The sequence below is a fragment of the Triticum dicoccoides genome, chromosome 3B (genome assembly GCF_002162155.2).
Source record: "Triticum dicoccoides isolate Atlit2015 ecotype Zavitan chromosome 3B, WEW_v2.0, whole genome shotgun sequence".
Classification (NCBI taxonomy): Eukaryota; Viridiplantae; Streptophyta; class Magnoliopsida; order Poales; family Poaceae; genus Triticum; species Triticum dicoccoides.
This window is the reverse complement of record NC_041385.1, coordinates 536,742,694-536,761,942: the sequence shown is the minus strand read 5'-3', so window position 1 is coordinate 536,761,942 and position 19,249 is coordinate 536,742,694.

Sequence of the window (19,249 nt, the reverse complement as noted above, 5' to 3'; positions counted from 1 at the left end):
GTGACAAATCTTCACTTGCTTCAAGCCCTGGCGCCTCTGTCCATTCTGCCACAAAATGTGCAAGGGCGGCTCCCTTGACAACCTTGGTTGTGCTGAATTCCAATTGAAATGCTTGTAGCTCAATGTTGCATTCGGTGACCCTTCCAGCGGAATTGGGGCTCCGGAGCACCCTTTCCAATGGGTAGGCCGAGACAACCTTGATGGGGTGACCTTGAAATTAATGCCGCAACTTATGCGAGGCCACCAATAGTGTGAGCAAGAGCTTCTGAGGCATGGGGTATCGCGCCCTAGCATCCCGCATCACCGTGCTGACGATGTACACCGGATGCTCGACGAGGGTGGGTGTGCTGACAAAGCTCGCCCCCTCTAGAGAGTTAGGCGCCTCCTAAGACGTCAGGGCCCCCAGCACCTGGCCGCCTGGTGAGGTCCCTTCAGCCATGGGAGCGTCTTCCCGTTGAGGCAGGTCTCCATTTGCCATGGCCATGGCCTTCGCGAGGCCTTCCTGGTCTTGTGCTGTAGCGGTCGGGGCCGTGGCCGGTCGCGATGCAGCCCTGACCTAGCGCTCTTCCCGAACTGCCACCAGAGCAGCGCTGGCAGAGTAGGGCGTGGCGACGAGGTAGAGCACCAGGGGCTCCTGAGGGCGCGGCGCCACCATCACAGGAGGGTTGGTCAGGTACTTCTTGAGGTCTCGAAACGCGTCATCGGCCTCCTGTGTCCATTCGAACGGGCCCTTCTTCTTCATCAGCATGAAGAAAGGCAGGGCACATTCCCCTAGCTTGGAGATGAAGCGTCGTAATGCAGTTACGTGCCCGGCGAGCTTCTGCATTTCCCTAAGGGTTTGCGGCGGACTCATGTCTTCGATCACCTTGACCTTCTCTGGGTTAGCCTCGATCCCCCTGTGGGACACGAGGAAGCCCAGAAGCTTGCCAGAAGGAATGCCAAACACGCACTTCTCCGGGTTAAGCTGCAGGTCCACTTCACGCAGGCTCGCGAAGGTTTCTTCCAGGTCCTGGATCTAGGTCTTCGCCTCCTGAGACTTCACTACAATGTTGTCAACATAGGCCTCAGCGTTTCTCCCGAGCTACCGGCCCAAGGCGATATGCATCAGTCGCTGGAAGGTCGCGCCCGCGCTGCGCAACCCGAACGGCATGCAGGTGTAGCAGTACACCCCGCTCGTGGTTAGGAAGGCCGTCTTCTCCACGTCTTCTATCGCCATCTTGATTTGATGATAGCCCAAAAATGCATCCAGGAAGCACAGCAGGTCGCACTCAGTGGTGGAGTCAACAATTTGGTCGATGCGAGGGAGTGGGAATGGATCTTCAGGGCAAGCCTTGTTGAGGTTGGTGAAGTCAATGCACATGCGCTCCTTTCCTCCCTTCTTCGCCACAACAATAGGGTTTGCCAGCCATTCGGGGTAGCGAACCTCGCGAATGACACCCGCAGCTTCCAGCTTGCGGGTTTCTTGGATGATGAAGGCCTGCTTCTCGATGGACTGCTGCCTTGCTTTCTGCTTCACAGGGCATAAATTAGGGCACACATTTAGGTGATGCTCAATCACCTGCCTTGAGACCCCCACTAGATCCTTGGGTTCCCACGCGAACACCTCCTTGTTCGAGCACAGAAATTTCACCAGTGCCTCCTCCTGGTCGGGGTCAAGATTGGCACGTATGGTGAAGGTGGCGCCGGAGGATCCATCCTCATCAACTAGTACCTGCTTGGTCTCCGCCTTGTCCTAGGTGAACAACTGCTTCTTCTTGGTTGGTGCAGCCCCCTTGGCCTTGGAGGTGTCGACGCCGGCGGGCTACACTGCTGCAGCCGCCTTGATGGCGAGCTTGAGCGCCTGCAGACCATCTTTGGTATCTCCTGCTATGGTGAGGACGCCGCTGCTCCCGGGCATCTTCATGAGGTTGTAGGCCGGATAGGTCGCTGCCATGAACTGGGCTAAGGCGGGGTAGCCGAGGATGGCGTTGTATGGGAGGCTGATGTGGGTCATGTCGAAGTTGACTAGCTCCTTGTGGTAGTTGTCGTGGGTGCCAAAGGTCACCAGAAGGCAGATCTGCCCCAGGGAGCCGGAGGAACCACCTCCGATGCCCGAGAAGGGCTTGCTGGGTTGGAGTCGTTCCAGCAGCACATGGAGGAGGCTGAAGGCCTCCGCCGAGAGCACGTTGAGGCCGACGCCGCCATCGATGAGGGTTCTAGTGACGGCCACCTGGCAGATGGTGGGCATGCAAAGCATTGGGAGTGCACCCGAGCAGGCGGTGCTGACGGGGTGATTGTCCGAGCTGAAAGTCAGGTCGGCCTTGGGTGCCACCCAACTCGGAGGAGCTCCGTGCCACGTGAGTGCGGCGCCGATCTAGCGGACGAACGGCTTGACGTGGCGGCTCGAGGGTGGCGCCTGCGAGCCACCCAGGAGGGCTGCAATGACCGGGGGCGCCGGCGCAGCATAGTGGGCGAGGAAGAGGTTGCGCAGCTCCTCCCAGGAGGCCATAGAGGCCGTTGGCAGGTGGAGCAGCCACATGCGTGGGACACCGGTGAGGACCAAGGTAAACCAGTTGGCCATGACCTTGTCGTCACCCCCGGCCTTGAGGACGACCTCTTCGTATGCCAGCAGAAAAACCAGCGGATCCGCTGCGTCGTTGTAGCGCGGCGGCATCTCTGGCTTGAACTTGTGCAGCCATTGTACCTGTCGCAAGGTGGGGGCCAAGGCTCGGAGCCCCCTGGCCCCGACGCTGGTGTCGGTAGCCGGAGCTGGCAGCGCGTTTCCCGCCATGAGGGTGAAGCGCGATGTTGATGGAGAGCGGGTCGACAGAAGGGAGAGCTCCGGCGCACCCCTACCTAGTGCGCCAAATGTCGGATATCGGGTTCTGGAAAAACCCTTAAGGTTCGAACTCTGGGGTGCTCACGAAGATCTTCTCCCTACCGATCCACGCCCCAAAACCTCGCGGCTATTCTAGCTACAAGATGAACAACACAAGGGACACAAGGTTTATGCTGGTTCGGGCCACCGTTGTGATGTAATACCCTAATCCAGTGTGAGGTGTGGTGGATTGCCTCAGGGGCTGATGATGAACAGTACAGAGGAAGAACAACCTTGCGAGGGGTGTGCGTGGAGAGGAATCGCTCCATCTCTGTTGGCTCTAGATGAGAGCCAGATGCCTTCTACTGTGGTGGCTATCTCTATTTATAGAGGCCCTGGCCCTCTTCCCAAATATTGAGCGGGAAGGGAGCCAAGAACGGCCATTTCGAAGGGGGGCGCTAGTACAAGCTATCCTGACTAAAGTTGGTCTTCGACTTCCAAAGGCACTGGCGATGACGCTGTCTTGGGCTCCATGGTGATCTCCATCCTGCTGTCCTGCTGGTCTTGATCTCGTTGCACCGATATGGAAGCATTTGCTTGATGCCTCAGTAATCCGCTCCTGCGCTTGCCCCCTTTGCACCAAAGAGGAAACGAGGACACTGCACTGGCTGGCGCCCGCCTGGTCTCGATCGTCATGGCTTGCGTCACGAGCACCTCGCGAGGTACTCCTTGCCTTGATCTCTTCGCCTCCTCGCGAGCCTGCCTGACGAGGCTGTCCCTGAGGAAGCCTTGCGTCATCCACCCCGCGAGGCTTGGCCCCTCGCGAGGATCTTGAGCTTGGGTTGATGAAGACGGGTCGTACTGGGCCACTGCTTGAGCCACGCCGCAGGCCGCAGGGAGGCAAGTCTGGGGACCCCCATTCCCAGAACACCGACATATATGATGCTTAAACTAAGCAGATGGTGGTGTAACAAAGTAGAAGTATTGTAAGAGGTCATATGCAAAATATATGCTACCAATACAACCTTGCCAAGTTAGAGCAAGTACCTTGATGGGTGAATAAGATAGGCCATCCTCCACCATGCCAAGTTTGTTAGCCAGTGGATTGTTCCGCAATATTCCTCTCGTGCGCCTATTCTCATATTCATTTTGATCATGTTCAATACCTGACATGCATGAAAACATAAAAACAAGTGATATTATCTTTGTAATGCAGAAGTGATTCTAATCCAATACTGCCTCCTTTGTGTTATCTCTGCAATTCTTCTGAGAGATGCCATGCATGTTGTAATTTGATGTGTGCATTAATATAATGTGGCCTACGTACTACTCAAAATGTGAGAGCTCCAGAAGTGATGATGCTTCGCAGATGACAACTTCAACATATAGTTAAGAAGAACAAGTCGACCTGGCCTGACAGATTCAAAATATACTAAGGGAGAACAACTCGAAATGACCATTCGACCGCAAATGTCTCTGCTACTCTTCCCAACAAGGAACATACTTATTAAAGAAGAGAAGATGATCATGTTAAAGAAGAGCACAAGAGCAAGCAGATTGAAGATACTACAAGGTTTTCTATACAATGGCTGTTGTCCAACCATGATGAACAATAGCACATAGATAAATACTATTCCTTCCGGTCTCTCCATATGTGGCTCACATGCATTAAGAAACTGAAGTCGGAACATTTAGCTGACCAATTAAACATGTCTCAGTTTTACTAATATGAGCATAATATCATATTCGAATTTGTACAACTAAGCTTGTTTAGCTCGATGGGTGGAGCAGTGCTATTATGACACGAACCACGTAGGCTGCTCGTGGTCATCATAAAATGGGAAAACTGTAAGCATGATGAGTATAGTGTTGACCGTGGCAGTGGGATGGCAGATCTGATGCTGCAAACTGCACAAAGGGTAGTTAGCAACCGATGTTTGCTTTGAAATAACAACTAAGATTTGGTATGGACAAGAAAGTACAGTTAACAAGTGACAAAGAAATGTAATTCTGATGTCTCTCTATATGTCGCGACATGCGTTTGGAAACTCAAGTGGGACCTTTAGCTAACCAATTAAATGTGTCTGTTAACTAATATCAGTATCATATCACAATCATATTTTAACAACTAAGTTTTGGAATTATGAGTGTTGTGTTGTTTAGCTTGAAGGGTGGAGTACTACTAGTACGATAGAAAGCACCTATGCAAATCATAGTAGAGTAGATAAAAGGGGGAAACCCTAAGCATCAAGAGTAAAATCAGGAAAGTGGAACTAGCTGGACCATATGGGCTTGTATTGCCGGTACAACAAGAAAGAGCTACTTAAGAACAAAACAATGCCATGGCCCGCCCAGCCCTAGTCCAATATACAAAGGAGTGAAGGTAAATTTGTACCAAAATTTGGGATCCCGTGTAGCCTAAGCCATCTGGGTCGCCCAATATTTTAACTGTAGCTCCGCCGATGTGTGGCGCACATGCTTTTTGAAACGAATATAGGAACATTATGTGACCAATTAAACATTCTTTGTTTTAGTAATATATGAGCTTCATATCAGATTCGTATATCAACAACTAAGCTTTAGAATTATGAGTGACATGTTGTTTCGCTTGATGGGTTGAGGCCTTGAGGAGCTATGCTAGCACGACACGAAGCACCTACGATGATGGTAGTGAATATAAAGGGGGAAAACCATAAACTTTACGAGTATAATGACCGTGACATGGCGGATTTGAAGGTGCAAATCAGACGAAGGCTACTGTCGGATATTGGGTTCCGACAAAACCCTTGAGGTTCGAACACTGGGGTGTGCATGAAGATTTCCCCTACCAAAACACACCGTCAGCCTCGCCGCGATCTCTAAGCTAGAACGATGAACTCACAACACAAGAGACATGAGATTTATACAGGTTCGGGACACTATTGTGGTGTAATACCCTACTCCTGTGTGGTGGTGGTGGATTGCCTCTTGGGCTGATGATGAATAATACAAGGGAAGAATAGCCTCGCGAGGAGAGGTGTTCTTGTGCTTGGTGGTTTGCTCGGGGAGGAATTGATCTTTCTCCTGATGAGATCCTCCTACTTTGGTGGCTAGCCCTATTTTTAGAGGCCCTGGTCCTCTCCCCAAATATTGAGCGGGAAGGGATCCAACAATGACCATTTTGAAAGGGGACAGCTTGTACAAGCTATCCTGACTAAAGGTGGTCTTCGCCTATCAAAGGCGCTGGTGGTGACGCCATCTTGGGCTCCACGATAACCTCCATCCTGCTGTCCTGCTGGTCTTGGTCTTGTTGCACCGATATGGAAACCTTTGCCTGATGCCTGGGTACTCTGCGCCTGTGCTTGCCCCCTTAGCACCAAAGGGGAAACGAGGACACTGCGCGCGTAGGCGCCCGCCTAGCACCTGCCTGGCCTTGGTCGTCATGGCTTGCGTCACGGGAACCTCGCAAGGTACCCCATGCCTTGATCTCTCCGCCTCCCTCGCGAGCCTGCCTGGTGAGGCCATTCCTGAGGAGGCCTTGTGTCGTCCGCCCCACGAGGCTTCGCCCCTTGCGAGGATCTTGAATGTTGGTTGACGAAGATGGGCCGTACTGGGCCACCGGTGGAGCCACGCCGCAGGCCGCAGGCAGGCAAGTCTGGGGACCCCCATTCTCAGAACGCCAACAATAGCCCCCTGGCCCAAGGCGCGCTCGGACTTGGCTTAGCGGCGAAGCCAAGGGGCAAGTGCGGAGCGCCGCTGGCCCCAACAACCTGCAGCCTTGGTCGACGCGTGGCTACTGATTGGACGTGGGCGTCTCCGCTTCCCCACGCTGCCTCGGCAACTGCCCGACTTGACGAGTCCCTTCTGCATGCAAAAAGGGTCATCATTACCTGCGATCGTGGAGGTCGACGGTTGGCCTCCCTTGGAATATAAATGAGGAGGGGCGATAGACCTCGTCGCCCATCTCTTCTTGCTCCGCCTGCTTCTTCTTCCCTGCTCCACCTCCAGCCTTGACGCCAATGGCACCGATCCGTAGATTCTCGGCCGAAGAGAAGGGGAAGGCTCCCCGGGATGGACCTGAGCCGCTCCCGCCGAAGAAGAGGCCGGTCCACTGCTATGATGAGGTCGTGGGGCTGGAGATGACGAGGCCTTGGTGCGAGTGGCCACCTCCTGGGTACCCGCTACCCCAGTACGCCAAAGCCGAGGGCTCTGGAGAAAGTGGCAGCAAGCGGCGCCGCCCACGCTACAGCCGAGGTCGACGTGCCGTGGTGGCGCGCGCTGTCGCCCCCGGAGTCCATGCCACGGACTCCCCTCGCGAGCTCGTGCTGCACGCGGCGATGTCTCCAAGCACCTGGATCCGCTTCCATTCGTTCTTCTCCACCGAGATGCCGCCGATGGGGACTCTCGAGCTTTGGCTGCATCACACCCACTGCAGTGCCCTAGCGACCGGAGCGGAGGGTGAGGTCGTTTCCCCGGGCAAGATCTTCATGACCCAAGGCTGGGGCGAGATCGCCCGGGTCTGCCGAGCGGGAGGCACCCTTGTGATCCATTTTGAGTACGATGGCGCCTCCACCTTGTTCTTCAAGGTCTTCAACATAGAAGGCCACCACCTGGAGTGCTGCCCCAGAGCGGGCAGTCAGGAGATCGACGCGGCAAGGGTTGGGCCTGCCGTCCTCTCCCCCAACGGCTCCTCCAGCAGCAGCAGCGATGCTTGGGAGTCCAGCGACTCTCCTGAACTCTTCGAGACTCCGGAGATGATCGACGATAGCTACGCGCCCCCGAGCTCTCTCCGGGCCCGGTGCAAGGCGACAGCATCGGGCCGCCGCCGCCGCCGATTTGGATGAGGTTGGCGCCGGTCTCCCGTGGCCCACTGTTGATGATGGCGTCGGCCATAGAAACACGTGTAGTTAGAGCTCCTTGAAGTTCTTTTCCTTTTGTTCCATGCGAGGAATCAAGAAACACCCCGCGGGGGCGTGTAAAGGGTCTGCGATGTCTTCTGTTGATGTTATCCTTATCATGAAATTGTGCGAGTGGTTGTCTTGTCCTGGCTTGGTTCTCCCTTTCTAATCTCGCGAAGACTTGGTGCTCTATGTTGACAGGTCCCGGTCCCCATGCAGGCTGCAGCCGTCGCTGGTATGCCAGGTCGCGATGCCGTGGTCAAGGCCAGGAGGTGAGCGGCCCGAGGTCCAGTAAGAGCCCCTGAGGCGCGATGCTCAGGAGGTGCCCTTTAGCGCGCAAGCAGCCGTCAAGAGGTGAGAAAGGAAGGCAACGTTGCCACCACAGGGCCGCCTCAAGTGAGAGATTTCGCGCTGTAACGATTAGCTGTTCCAGGCATGAAACTTATCTTGGTAATCTGGAGTCGCTCCTTTGTATTGCGATAGACTTGTGCATCGCCGGCCGCGGCGCAGCTAGGTTAGGCCCGTGCGAGCCTCCTCTTTCTTCCCCACACTCTCCTTAGTGCTCTACGTCCTCAGGGCCCGGCCATCAAGCGAGCTCAGCCGCCGCTAGTATGCCAGGTCGTGATGCCGTGGTCAAGGCCAGGGGTGAGGGCTGGAGAGCCAGTAAGAGCTACTGAGTCGCGATGCTCAGGAGCCCCCCTTTTAACGCGCAAGAGGATCGTATGGAAAAGAGAGGGAGCTCGTGGTGCCGCCCGCTGAAGTCCTCAAGAGGTTCCTGTAAATCAGCACGAGAAAAGCATGGGTTGCCATTATGATTGTCGGTCGACAGTTGGCTGCTCCGAGAGAGTGGTGAGGGCCTGAGGGCTTGGTGAGGTGACGCATGCGGGGTTGCCACGGGCCAGAGCTCGACCGCCCAGATTTGTCGGCATTGCAGGGACGGACCCATGCGCAAGCACCGTGCCAGTGCGAGTGACTCCCGTTGTGGACGTCAATCGAGCAGGGGATTATCACAGGTGGATTAGGCATGAAGGGCAAATCAGCTTAGGTAAACGCAGAATGGATACATGCCACTGGGTCGGAACCGGGCGGCTTGGGGATGATGCAACCCGAGGGGCGCCCCCAGCAAGGTAAGCTAAAGACATAAGAAAAAGATACATGCCGCAGGGACGGACCCACGCGGTGTGGGAATGATGCAGCCCTGAGGGTGCTCCGAGCTTAAATGAACTTGGAAGATGCCACCTAGTTCCGTTGTAGAAGGGATGTTGAGGTAGCTGAAGATGCGCGGTGAAGAGGCTGACCCTCACGAGCCACCGGGTCCTTGAGCCTCGGGAGGCTCTGGGGGTCTAGGTGGTTCCTTGAGGACCGTCTCCATCTCCGCTAGGACCGCGTGATGCCTGGCCTCTTGAGCCGCCAGAATGCTCCGCATGTGACGCTGGTAGGTGGCAGCCGCGTTCGGCAGGCCGAAAGGCATGCAAACGTAGTTGTGCAACAGACCCTCGCAGCGTCCCATGCGCGAAGGCCAGAAGCGCTCCTGAGATGCGGCTCGGTTGAGCCCTGGGACGTCGACACAGACGCGCAGCCCACCATCCTTGCCTGGATGGGGGGCCATGCCAGGCAAGCGGTGATCGCTGCGCATGGCCCTCGCTTCCTGAAGCTCCTAAGTGGTCTTGGTGATGAACTCCTGAATGTTGGGCTTTCCCTGCCCCTTGCCTTCCTGAGCGAAACGTGTCGCGAAGCATGCCTCCAAGTGGTGCCCGAGCGCCTCCCTTGTGATGTTGGTGAGGTCTGAGGCCCTCCAGAAGAGAGCCCCCGAGCCCTGCCCGAGGAGGGAGCCGGGCGTGCCTTCCTATGCGATGGAAGAGGGCGCCCCAGGCACGGGCGCTGATCCTGGTGCGGCACCATCCGGGATGCCAACCTCCTGAGGCCTGGCGTGGAGCGGTTGCTTCTTCTTCTTGGGGATGGCCTCAGGAGGGTTCTCGCCCTTGCTATCCGGGTCCTCGATTGCTGCAGCTTGGAAGGCATGCTCGAGGGAGCACACCGCATCTCTCTCTCTTCGCAGGGGACCATGATGATTCCACTGCTTCCTGGCATCTTGAGGACGTTGTAGCCGTGGTGGGTCACCGCCATGATCTTGGCTAGGGATGGATACCCGAGGATGGCATTGTATGGCAGGTGGATGTGGGCGACGTCGAAGTCGATGAGCTCGGTGCGGTAGTTGTCACGCTTTCCGAAGGTGACAGGGAGGCGGACCTGCCCTATCGGGGTGGTGGAACCGTCGGTAACTCCTGAGAAAGGCTTGGTAGGCTGAAGTTAATCATATGGCACTTGAAGGTTGTCGAACATCTCTACGGACAGGACATTAAGCCCTGCACCGCCATCGATGAGGGTCCTGGTGACTTGCATATTGCTGATAACTGGTGAACAGAGCATTGAGAGGATGCCAGCAGTAGCTACACACTTGAGTTGATCTGCCGAGCTGAAGGTGATGTCACACTTGGACCACCTGAGCGGGCGTGTGGCCTCGAGCTTGGGGAGGACTGTGTTCACCTCGCGAGCGAACTGCTTGAAGATGCGCTCAAAGGCTGGGGCCTGAGCTCCGCCCAAGATGCAAGTGATAGCACGTGGCTCTTGGAATCCCCCAGCCCCTCGTCCTGGTGGTGGTCGTCATTCCTGCTTGGCGGCAGCGACAGCGGAGGAAGACCTGCGTTACCCTGGGGCGGTCCTCGCGAGGCTGATCGCTCCAGGCGCCCTTGCAAGGCTGGTCCTGCCAGCGGTCCTCACGAGGTCGGTCACGCCACTCCTGGCGAGGGCCACGGTCGTCCCATCGTCCTCCACCACGTCCTCCTCCTCGGCCGTAGCCCCGGTCGTTGCGCTCGGGGCGTCGACCGAAGCGTCCTTCCTGAACGGCCCTGAGCTCCTGGCAGTCACTGGTGTTGTGGGTGTGGAGGTTGTGGTAGGCGCAGAACGGTCGACTGCCCTTGGACGACTTCGGCTGGTCCCTGCCATGCTTCGTGTCTGGTTCTGCTGCAAGCACGGCTACTCCCTTGCACTTCACATCCTTGGCTTTGGTCTTCTTTTCCTCTAGGTCGGTAGCATGGAGCTCGAGGAGGGAGAGGCGTCCCTCCTCAGCTCTTGCGCACTTGGTCGCCAGGTTGAATAGCTCCAGGGATGTGCATAGCTCCTCGTGGATCATGAGCTCCTCCTTCATCTTGATGTCATGGACGCCATCGGAGAACGCTGAGATGATGGCCTCGTCCGTCACTAGGGGGTCTTGAGGCGGACGCTGTTGAAGCCACTAAAAAAAATACACTTCCATGATGATACGTGTTTGTCACAGTAGGTCGCGTTTTTTTTCATGCATGTACATCCATGACGATTTTATGATAGAATCAAGGTAGTCATACCTGTGCTGTCGTAGAAGTGTTTCATGACATTACCAAAATTATCATCACGGAAGTGTCCACTTCCATGACGATAAATCACGCGTCAAAGTGTTCCTCCGATAAACGGGAGTTGCATAATCACCCAGTTACGTTGTGACGTTTGGTAGCACACAAAGTGTTCCTCCGGTAAACAGGAGTTGCATAATCTCATAGTTGTAGGAACATGTATAAGTCATGAAGAAAGCAATAGCAACATACTAAATGATCAAGTGCTAAGCTAACGAAATGGGTCAAGTCAATCACATCATTCTCCTAATGATGTGATCCCGTTAATCAAATGACAACTCATGTCCATGGTTAGGAAACACAACCATCTTTGATCAACGAGCTAGTCAAGTAGAGGCATACTAGTGACACTATGTTTGTCTATGTATTCACACATGTATTATGTTTCCGGTTAAGACAATTCTAGCATGAATAATAAACATTTATCATGATATAAGGAAATAAATAATAACTTTATTATTGCCTCTAGGGCATATTTCCTTCAGGTTTATTATATGAAGCTGTGCAGATGACCCGTTGAGCGCCGGTATATAACTGCTCTATCAATGTATAGGCAGCCTTCAGTTTTTTGCGCATGTCTGAGCCAAGATGAGTAACATGGCTACCTACAAAGCTCAAAGTATTATTAAACCGGCAGTTTCATGACTGGTACTTATTTAAAACTTATGAAGAGGTTTTTACCGAAGATAGCAGAGGTCATAGCATTGATCTGCTGCTTCAAGCCGGTCAATTCTTCTGTTACCGGGTTAAGGGTTGCTTCAGCATCTTCCACCCTCTTTAGAAAAGTTGCTTTTTCAGTTTCCCACTTTGCCCGCTCACCCTTAAAGCCATCCTTCAATTGTTCCATGGTTGTTAAAGCACCGGTCAGCTCTTCTTTAGCCTTGGAGGTTTCTTCTTGCTGGGACTTGATATTTTCCTGAAGGTCGGCGATTTGAGATTCCTTTTTGGTCAGATCAGCCTGAAAGAGACAATTAATGAGTTGGTAATACATCTTTGAAGTCCCAAGCACATAACAAGTTATACACTTGGCACTTGGGCGCTAATGCATATCGGATCAATTCAAAGTTATGGGGTTTTTCTCAATAAACCGGATTATATTGATGATTATCAGAAATTTTGGAAACTGCATGACAGAAGATGTACCGGTTCATTCTAAAGGTATAAACCGGTACATGGGGGCTATGCAAGCAAAATTCAATATTATTCTACTACAAGTCCCGGTTCACATCCATATTATGAACCGGCCCTTGGGGGCTACTGGAGTTGATAATTGAAGCCGGCTCTAAGGAAAAAGAACTTGTGCAAAGTAATGGATATTTACCTCATATCGCTCTTTCATCAGGCCTACTAAACCGGCTTCATAGTCGCGGCTTGTGTACAGGCGGTTTAAATATCCAGAATGGATGTCCTGAGCATTGAGGTGGGCATAGCTTGATAAATCTGTTTTCCACTTGCTCTTGTCCATAGCAGAAAACTCTTCCTTGGCACTATGCTTTGATAAAGCGACAGGGTTGCCAGGAGCAGTATGACCAAAACCGGTAATCACAACATCATCTGTGGTGCCATCAATAGTTTTGGTTGGGCTTGGCAATTTAGCAGTTGTTCTTGCTGGGCTTGGTGGATCAGCAGATGGGCTTGGCGGATCAACAGACTGGCTCGTCGGATTTATCTCTCCTGGTTCAACAAAAGTGTCCTGAGCCTGAGGTACCGGATCATCCAGGATAGTATCAGCATTCGAATCAAAAGCCTATGAGGTCTTCTCCGGTTCAGTGGCCGGATTATCATCGGTCGGTTTATTCAACTTGGCCTTCTTGCTAAGTCAGTGAAAGTGCAACTATCCCTAGGTGGTTTTGGTAATTCATAACAACATATAGCTCATTGAGCTAATGCTATTCCAAGACTATTATTTCAGGAAAGCTCAATGAATGGCATGGCATGGATGATGAAAGTGGATCCCTCAAAATACTAAGGACAAAGGATTGGCTCAAGCTCAAAAGCTCAAGACTCTTCATTTTATATTTTAGTGATCCAAGATCACATTGAGTCTATAGGAAAAGCCAATATTATCAAGGAGGGATGAGGTGTTGCTTAATGAGCCTCTTGCTTAATGTGCTTAGTGATATGCTCCAAAACCCTCAGCTACTTTCCCACATCCACAAATGACCTAAACCCAAAGCCAAATCGGTCACACCGATTCTTCCTATCTGGCGCCACTGATTCCAAAACTCATAGCCACTGCCACAAACCCTAAGCATATCGGTCTTACCGATAGGGATCTCGATCTCACCGAGATGGGATTGTAATCTCTCTGTTTCCCTTCATAACATTTCGGTCTAACCGAAGTGAGCGATCGGTCCCACTGAGATTGCAATGTAAACTCTCTGTTTCCTTTTTGTAACATTTCGGTCTCACCGAAAAGAGAAAATCGGTCCCACCGAGTTTACCTGACCAACTCTCTGGATAGCTTATTACCAAATCGGTCTCACCGAGTTTGTGTAATCGGTCTTACCAAGATTACGTTATGCCCTAACCCTAACCGAATCGGTCTCACCGAGATGCATGTCAGTCCCGCCAAAAATCACTAATGGTCACTAGGTTTACTAAATCGGTCCGACCGAGTCTGTTGAATCGGTCCCACCGAGTTTGGTAAATTGTGTGTAACGATTAGATTTTGTGTGGAGGCTATATATACCCCTCCACCTCCTCTTCATTCGTGGAGAGAGCCATCAGAACGAACCTACACTTCCAACTTACCATTTCTGAGAGAGAACCACCTACTCATGTGTTGAGACCAAGATATTCCATTCCTACCATATGAATCTTGATCTCTAGCCTTCCCCAAGTTGCTTTCCACTCAAATCTTCTTTCCACCAGATCCAAAACCTATGAGAGATAGTTGAGTGTTGGGGAGACTATCATTTGAAGCACAAGAGCAAGGAGTTCATCATCAACGCACCATTTGTTACTTCTTGGAGAGTGGTGTCTCCTAGATTGGCTAGGTGTCACTTGGGAGCCTCCGACAAGATTGTGGAGTTGAACTAAGGAGTTTGTAAGGGAAAGGAGATCACCTACTTCGTGAAGATCTACCGCTAGTGAGGCAAGTTCTTCGTGGGCGACAACCATGGTGGGATAGACAAGGTTGCTTCTTTGTGGACCCTTCGTGGGTGGAGCCCTCCGTGGACTCGCGCAACCGTTACCCTTCGTGGGTTGAAGTCTCCATCAACGTGGATGTACGATAGCACCACCTATCGGAACCACGCCAAAAACATCTGTGTCTCCAATTGCGTTTGAATCCTCCAAACCCTTCCCTTTACTCTCTTGCAAGTTGCATGCTTTAATTTCCGCTGCCTATATACTCTTTGCATGCTTGCTTGAATAGTGTGATGATTGCTTGACTTGTCCTAAAGTAGCTAAAATCTGCCAAACTCTAAAATTGGGAAAAGGTTAAGTTTTTATTGGTCAAGTAGTCTAATCACCCCCCTCTAGACATACTTCAAGGTCCTACAGTCAGGCTTTGGCACTGGAAAGGACAGGACAAAAGTTAGTATAATAAACAAATACAAGGCATAAAGGGTTAAGTGTAATATGCTTACCTAGGAACAGTTTTGAGAGGAGGGAGTTGTGTGGCTGATGACTCGCCGGATGATGAATGGGAGGTTCCCTGATAATTTGAGTCAGACGGATTAAGAGGATATCGGAAGTAACCCGCTTTAGGATAAAGTGTGTCAGGAGTATAAGAAACCTCTTGACGGCGTTTACGAACCGGAGAGTTCGGTAAACCGGAGGAGGTCACCACTTGGCCGCTATGCCGAGTTGTGCGGCAAGCTTCATGCTGCTGTGTCTTCAAAAGAAAGTGTGGATCCGAATAAGCAAGAGGGCGTGAAAACTTTACTTTCCGGACTGCTCGACGAATTTTTGGTATTGGCACAGGATTTGAGTCGGAAGAAAGAATGATTACCTCTACCTCGCCAGCACGGCTAGCCTCCGCATCATCCTGATAATGATCATTGTCAATGGGGTGTATGAAAAAAGAACTAAGAGAGTCGAGGTCTACCTCTAAGTCCAGTATCAAGTTCTTCTTCATTTGGCAGCTCAGGGGACTCAGCGGTTCTCTCCCTCGCAGGTTTCTTTGTAACTTTGGTCTTGACACGAGGCACTCTCACCAGTTTATCCTGCGGCTTCGCCGGTTTATCCTGCGGTTTTCGCTTCCAAAATGGATCATCGCCCTGCGAAGATTAGCAAAGGTTATAATAGAATGTTTACAGGAGGACGGATTAAAAAGAGTGATGCAAATTATTATAGTTGGCGGTTTGTTGGAGGTACAGAAGGGACTGAGCCCTACTTTGCTGCATACGGCCACCGGTTCATCAAGCATTTTCTTAACAGATTCGGTGACTTCATCATCAGTGAGCTGGATGTCAATATGACGCTGAGGGTCTTTCAAATCCCCTGTGTACTCGCACATTAAACCGGGACACCGGCTTAAAGGCATAATGCTCCAAGAAACCCAGCATCGAACGAAGTCAATGCCTGTCAATCCGTTTGCAACAAAAGCTTTGAGCTTTGCAAGCTGGGGTGCATAACTAGCTCGTTCCTTTGCGGTAAGTCGTTGAGGGACTGGATGTTTATTAGTAAGCCGGTGTGCCCGGCAGAGGATTTTTGTCGTCTGGAGCTGTGTTTCGGTAATAAAACCAAGTTTGATTCCAATCCTTGGGGTGGCTATGATGCTTGGCGTAAGGGAAATTGACATCTTTCCTCTTCTGGATTGAAACACCGCCAAGTTCAATGTTGGGCCCGTCTGTAAACTCGGTACGGCGGTTTAAGTAAAAGAAGTCCTGGAAAAACTCAATGGTTGGTTCTTCTTGCAGATAGGCCTCGCAAAATACTTGCCAATTGCAAATATTGGACACAGAATTCGGTCCAATATCTTGAGGGCGGATCTGGAAGCTAGCAAGCACGTCACGAAAGAATTTTGATCTGGGAGGGCTAAACCCTCGGCCCAGATGATCAGCAAAAACAATCACCTCTCCATCGTTGGGCTCAGGAGGGTTTTCTGGACCAGGGACTCTCCAGTGTATGACTTCTTTCTTCGCTAAAATGCCAGTGGCAACAAATCCATCTAACTGTTCTTCAGTAACTCGGGAAGGGACCCAGTTGCAAGCATAGAACTGTTTGGCCATTTCAACGACAAGCTGGAAAAGAGGATCAATGCTAGTTTAAGATTCATGATTGACACGTATAAACCGATGCAAGGACGAAGGGAGAATACATTGAAACGTATGTACATGTTAAACTGGATTCTGACTTTCAAGGTAAATCGGCGGTTTAAGAGAGGGCTACTGGTACCTGGCGGGTTATCATTTTCTAAAAGTTAAACCGCCTATACTAGTGTGGAAAGTACAAATCTGAAGTGATGAGAAACAAGTTTCACAGATTGATAGGATAATTTCAGATCTGCAGCGTGTCAGCAAATCAAGATATATTTAGACCTAAGATGCAGGTGCTTAAGCAGTTCATCAGATTCAATTGAGATTTTTTATACAAAGAGATGCTGTGGTGAGGAAAAATGGATTATAGCTACGGCTGCACAGGGAGAATATCAAGTTTTATCAAGTTCTCATCTAGCGGCAAAGTGCAGCAATGAACACCGACGAACACCAAAGAACACCGAAGAACACCGAAACCCTAATGGTAGATCTGAGGTGAAGAGGAAGAAGACTTACTGAGGTTGAAGGAGTAGCGAAGAGGCGCCGCGTTTTTCTGGTGCGTTTAGGTTGATGCAGCGGCCGTTGTTAGGGCAGAGGCAAAGATCGACGGCGGCGGCTGTGCTCGAGCACTGCGGCGATGCGAGGTGGAAGAAAGACGAAGAGGCAAGAGGAGAAAAGGAAAAGGACCCTCGGCCCTATTTATAAGATGAAGGGATAAGCGACATGCACGGGAATCGAGGAACATAAACAAAAATGGATATGTGACAGAGCCGTCGCCTCGATTTTCGGAGGTTTATTAACTAAAGGGAAGGATATACGGTTTTAATAAGCAGGTGACGTCATGGCGGTTTATTATAATCTTGGAAGATGACGTCATGACGGTTTACAAGATTCACATGAAGATGACGTCATGGCGGTTTACAAGGTTCACATGAAGATGTTTAAGAAGAAATTTTCCTAAGTATTGAAGATTGACATGAACATGTTCAAATCAATCTGGGGCCTAATGTTGGGGATATAACTACTGAGTATAAACCGCCCAGGAGGGGCCGGGTTATACTCATAAGGAGTCATCCGCATTGAAGCCCATGAAGACAAGGAATATGGCGCTTTACTATTGAGATCTAAAGGCCCAAGGCCCAAAGGCGGATTAGAGCCTGTAGACATAAATCGCCATGTAATATGTAACTTGTGTTGTAAGTTAGGAAAAGGTAGAAACCGAGCCGGACACGTGTATGAGCCGGCGTCGGGATTCTGTAAACCGCCGGGCGTCAACCTGTGTATATAAAGGGACGACCCGACGGCGGTTCAGGGACAAGAAACAACAAGTCGAGATCTAGGTAAAGCGGATTCGCTCCTTGATCATCGAGACCCCATCAATTCCACCACAACTGGATCGTAGGCTTTTACCTTCACCGCAAGGGGCCGAACCAGTATAAACTCCCCGTGTCCTTTGTCCAGTTTAACCCCTTTAAGCTAATCTCGCTGCGATGGCTCCACGACTAAGTCCTCACACTAGGACATCTGACGTGATAATTCCACGACAGCTAGGAACAATTGATGTGTATTCTAGGCGCCTCCCCCCACGTATATAAAGGAGGAAGGGGGAGGGAGCCAGCCCTAGGCGCGCCCAAGTAGGAGGAATCCTACTTGGGCTCCTAGTAGGATTCGCCCCCCCCTTCCTTTTACCGGAGGGCGAAAGAGGGGAAGAGAGAGGGGGAGAAGGAAAGAGGGGGGCGCCGCCCCCTTCTCCTAATCCTATTGGACCTCCTTCCGGGGGGGAGGCGTAGCGCGGTTTCGTGGACAGATAGCAGTAGCGCCCTATGTAACCACGAGCTACTGTTAATTATCAGTAGCGCCTCCTTATAACCGGCGCTACTGCTAAGCCTCCATGTATAAGGTTTTCCCTAGTAGTGCACGTAGAACTCTTGAGTTGGCCTTTAACTCATTGAGACTCTCATTGCACCCCCACCATTGTACTTGCTGATCTAAAAGAAAAGGAGTAGAGCTATTACACACGTCAAGACGGAACCAACCTAGGTGATACTTGTGCGTCATGTTCATCTGACAACCCGAGGTTACGTCATACTACTAAGCAAATCAACATTTAACTATTATTGTTGTTAGGTACATTGCAAAATGCTCTTGATAACCGATGTCGACCGTAGAGACCTAATGTACGATGTCCGATTGGATAAGCAACACCAATGAGATCTTCATCGATGCTATCTCAAATTGGATCAACGCCAACGACTTGAGCTCCATCCATGTCTTTTACCACTCTGAGAAATTCGCCCTCGGGGGTCCTTATCAATTCAGACCAGTGAGCATCCGTCTAAATAGTACGACCCCGGTTTTTCTTCCTATTACACAGGGTCTACTACGGATCACCGACTGCCTATATGAACAAGATCTTATACAGTCAAAAGTGTGGCTTGAACACGTATTATATGCTGATGCGGGCTATATTTTTAGCCAATTTTTTATATTTTGGTGTGGAGGGAGTAGAAAACAAATACAGAAGAAACCCCGTTACATTTTTTTTCTCAACCAGGGAAAATCCGACCTGGAAGAAAACATACGTTGGGCTATAAAAGGGAGGCCCCTTAGAGCATCTCCAACAGCCGCGCTAAACTAGCGCCGCGCCGCAAAATATGCCTTTTTAGCGCGCGCGCAACGCGGCGGCTCGCTCCAGCGGGCGCGCAAAAATGGCGCGCGCGCGATAACGGGTTGGGTGCGCGGTCAAAAACACTTATCCGCGCGGTGTATTTGGAACGCCAGCTACAGCGCGCGGCACACTCGAGCGCTCGCGTCCGCACTCTCTCCCTCTCCTCGTCCTACGCCCCGCGCGCGCCGGCGCCGGCGCCCTGCCCCCCCCATGGACGCGCACACTGGCGCCCCGCTCACCCCGCTGTACAT